The following is a 4403-nucleotide window of genomic DNA, read 5'->3' on the forward strand; positions in this document are numbered from 1 at the left end:
TGTCTCAAGCTGTTGGCTTTAGTTAATGTCCTTCTAATGTAATCCAAACTGTATTTTGCCATTCAGTTATCCATTGTTGAAGGTAACAAAAAAATAGACGTTATTGTGAAGCGATGATTAGTGATGTTGTTCCACTTGGCTCCTCTCTCCGCTGTCTTCAATACTCCTTTCTCTCCTCCAGCTGCAGAATAACCAAACCCTCTTATTTTAGTGCACCTTCTTCATTGGTTGGCACGAAATTGCAAACAGGTGACATCAGTCCCTTTTTACAACGCCCCAAAGGGAGGGATTTATACTTTGATGAGGCGTCGATTCTGCTGGGTAGAGTAGTTTGTTGAAACGATGTAAGTAACGTGTTACATGTATTAATATTACTATGATAGGTTCGGCTGTTGAATTTGTTGCTCTAATTTCTGAGTTTTGCAATATGCAACATGTAATTGTGCGGCTGTCTTGACGCGCATTTGTTTTATTCTAATTATAAAACACCCGGAAATAAACTACTGATTTGGATTTTTCTTTCTTTAGTTTGGTTTTATCAGTAACTGCATATGTGTGAATATTGTAATTAGCGTAGGCTCCATTTCCAAAGGGATCAGTTTTTTTTTTTTGGGGGGGGGGCGGTCCGTGAGGTGTTAATTAGACAGCTGTTGTGCTCGAGCTAAAACGAGATAAAATAATCTAAGCCCCAGTAGAAACAGTTCTAATCCGAGGGATGAATAAAACTCACTTTTTCGTTTATTTGCCCCTTAGGCTTTTATTGGACTTATTGTCCGAAGCGTTGCACAAAGTGATTGCACCAGAAAGATATTTAGTACAGTAACGTACTTGGAGAAAGTCATCGGTTTCCCTGTGTTCGTAACATGTTTACATAGTCTTCGGATTGGAATATTATAGACCAAGTATTCCCATAAATGTGTATTGGTTCTTATCTTGAGAGCAGTGCCCGTGGTATCACTTCATAAAACATAGGTTTGGGCGGAGTACACGTGATAGTTTATTTTGTCTTGCCTTGTTTACACTAAACGTACCAGACAGAGGTGCATCTGTCATTTCTCTGTAATTGCAGAGACGGTACCTGAGGAATTACGAATGGTGGATAAATCTTGAAATGATATAGGTCGTCTGCTGAGAATTTATGAATATATTTTCAATATTGGATGCTGTGCCAGAATATATGTATTGAAACGTGCGTTTTATGGAAAGTGAGCCTGATGTTATTTTGTGGTACCGTCATAATTTAATTCTCAGTTCGTCTCAGAAAATCGGTGACGGTTGAGGGCTCGCATAGATCTCAACGGTTCCTTCTCCAAAATGAGGAACACTAGCTCTATTATGTCAAACAAATGAGCAAAATGTGAAACACACTAACAACTTACGAACGGCTTCAACTAGGAAGGTCATATGATGGTCAAAATGTGCTGGTTTTACTTATAAAAAAATCTTTATATTAATTAATATGATTCATTTCTATATATCACGGATATCCTTTAAAAGAAGACCTTACACTGAATGTGTGACAAACCCTTTCAACAAGGAACTTCGAGGAGCATAAAACTTTTAATATCCTAAATGAGGTACGCTCTTCGTAATGGGAGGGCTGTCACTGTGTTTTGTATTTTATGGGCTCGCTCGTTGCTCAGAGGTTGATGTGTGTGTGTGTGTGTGTGTGTGTGGGGGGGGGGGGGGGGGGGTTCTGTTAACTTCTCAAATCTGTATTAAAAAACATGAGGACGGTGTGTATACGGAAAGTCTGTTTTGAAGTCCGTTTTCCAATGTAGCTGCCGTGTATGAAAATTATACCCCTGTATTAGTATGCGTACTATCATTCTTGCATTAAAAGTCATATCGCTTCATAGTTCCCAACCTTCCATCTCCAAAATGAGGAACACTAGCCCTCATAATGTGGAACAAATGGGCAAAATGTGGAACACATACTAATTGCTTACTAACAGCTTCAACTAGGGAAGTCATAGCATGGTTAAAATATGCTGTTTTTACTTATGAAGAAGATCTTTTAATGACTTAATATGATTCATTTCTATTTACAGTGCATTTCACTTAAAAAAAAAATCTTAACACTGAATGTGTGTCAGAGTCTTTCAATATGGAACGTGAACTTTGTAAGACCCCAAATGAAGTATGTTCCTTGTAATGAGGTACACTTGAGAGGTATGTATCGCTTGCATATGAAAATCAAAGTTAATAGTTTTGAAAGAGATTAGAGCATCTCTTCTTTAGAAAAGAAAAATTTTAGTTAAAATATTATATCTTATTGTTAGTGTAAAAATGTACAGGGAAGCTGTTTCATGATGTACCATGAAACTTGTATGACTTTAATGGGGGAACATTGATAACTTTAAGGGACAAAGGGAACCTGAAGGTCAAATTGCGTCACTGTGCCAATAACTTTTTGTCTTGATGTGTAAATAGACTTGTCACTGGGGTGTCCCACCAAAATACTAATAGTAAAACCCTGCTGTGTGTGATTGTATGTATCAAAAGTCTCAGACCCTGACAAATCTTGGTGCCAGGAGGCTGCTATTGGACCCAGGGGCCTTGCTTGACTCCAAAGTTTTTGAAGCCATCCCTGCCCCATGGAGCCTCAGCTATAGGCAGCTCGTCTCTGGGCTTGACTTTGGAGCAGAGGCAAATGAATTGCTGAGACCAGTCCATGTAAGGAGCTACAGCTCCCACCAGAGTGTTTTCAGGTCCTGTCCCAACTTTCAATTTTGAAGCTTTCAGGAGGGTGCAGTTTCATTCTAGGGAGCAGACTTCTTTCCTGCTTGGATCCATTCCCTGCCCCCCCAGGAGTTACCTGGGTTCTGATCCATTACTTTGTATGCCATCTGGACAACCAGTCCCTCAAAGTGTTGATGTTTTTTACATTGACGGCTCCCCTTCGGCATTCAAGTTCTCCCCAGAACACCCAACTAAGGAAGTTCGACAGAAGTATTTCTACAAACGGAGGCACTTTGACTCCACTAAGGAGTTTTTGACTGAAGATGCTTGCTTCAGTATGGGGGAGGGGGTACTCATTTTTAGAAATCCTGGAACTTTTTGGACAGAAGGGGGTGTGGTCCTCCAAAGGCTCTCAGTATTTCTCAAGGCTATTGTGGCTGACCCATCTACTTTGGTGGTTCCCCCCTTGAATGAGATGGTTGACTTACTCTCTAAGCAGGAATGGAAAGAAACAGATGTGATCAAACCTATCCCATGCAAACTGGATACATTTTTGGTATTGTCTAAGAATTTCCCTTTTTAGAGCAATGGTCCCTCCATCAGTTCCATTGTGGTGGTGATGGCCACCAAAATTTGAGCTTGCTGAAGAAAGTTTTACTGTCCATCCCCTTAATAGGGAGTCTAGGGCGCTGGACAGATTTGTGAAGCAGGTTTATGCTTTAGCAACCTTCACACTCAAGGGCACTGAACTATCTGACACATGTTGCATACTTCTAGGGGGATTTGACCAAGGATCTTGCCAAATCCGTGTCGGGGACCTTATCTGTAGAGAAGTCTGACACACAGTTGGCCACCCTTTAATCCCTATTGCATGTGTTTGTGTGCCTCATTTTCAGTGCGACAGTGGTCACTCCGAGAGCTGCAGGCACTGGTCTAGCTTGCCTGGATGCGCCTGTGTAACTTTGGAGAGCACTTTGACATCCTTTGTCAATATCTTCTATGATGGCTCTACTGTCTTTGGGCCAAAGGTAAAAGAGACTGATTTCCGTTTTCTATCCCCCCATGGACTTTCTAGAAACCAGAAAGGAGGGAAGATAACTGAGGTTTTGCAAGTTGGAAAGTTTTGCCCCTGACACTTCTGGTGACTGTTCCCCATGAGACCGAGGGAGGTACTCTAATGGTGGATGTTGCCCCCAAAGGCAAGGGTGGTCTGCAAAAGAACAAGACTTCTGGGGTCCCTTCTCTGATAAGCCTTATTGTTACTGAACAGTTGTTCCAACTGCTACATTTTGGAGGCAGTTGGGGGAGCTTATTCCTGCACTACACAGCCTGGCTGTCATCACTCAAAATGTTTGTGCGCAGAGGATTTGTGCAAGAAAAGTTCCTGTGAAACGGATGAAGTTCAAGATGGTAATGGTGGTAGACCTTCAGGGCATATGCTACCTTGTAAAGATGGACAGGCATTCCAGCAGTTTTTTTTCCCACTTCAGCAGGGAAGCAGTCCCTCCAGTTTAAGCCATGCCCTTTGATATCGCCACAGTTGCCTCATTATTCACCAAGTGTATGGCAGTGTTTTGCAGCTCATTTCAGGCAGTGGGGGTCTGATTGTTTCCATACCTGGACTACTGTTTCTTAATCGCCCCACCAGGAGTCATCTTGCCCAACCCATGGACTTCTTGCTTCAACTTTGCTTACAGCTCCACTTTCCCCAGTCCATCCAT

The 4403-nt window shown here is 41.9% G+C and overlaps 1 protein-coding gene across 1 annotated transcript in view; it reads right to left on the reverse strand.

The window, feature by feature from the left end:
- Positions 1–184, reverse strand: part of KCNN3 (potassium calcium-activated channel subfamily N member 3) — a 2562115-nt gene extending 2561931 nt beyond the window's left edge. Inside the window, exon 1 of the mRNA XM_044080129.1 lies at positions 1–184. This exon is cut by the window's left edge and continues 899 nt beyond it. The gene's annotated coding sequence lies outside the window, so the exon portion shown is untranslated.
- Between the last annotated feature and the right edge of the window lie 4219 nt (positions 185–4403).

Source organism: Protopterus annectens, chromosome 8.part0 (genome assembly GCF_019279795.1).
Source record: "Protopterus annectens isolate FY-2018-M chromosome 8.part0, PAN1.0, whole genome shotgun sequence".
Taxonomy (NCBI): Eukaryota; Metazoa; Chordata; order Ceratodontiformes; family Protopteridae; genus Protopterus; species Protopterus annectens.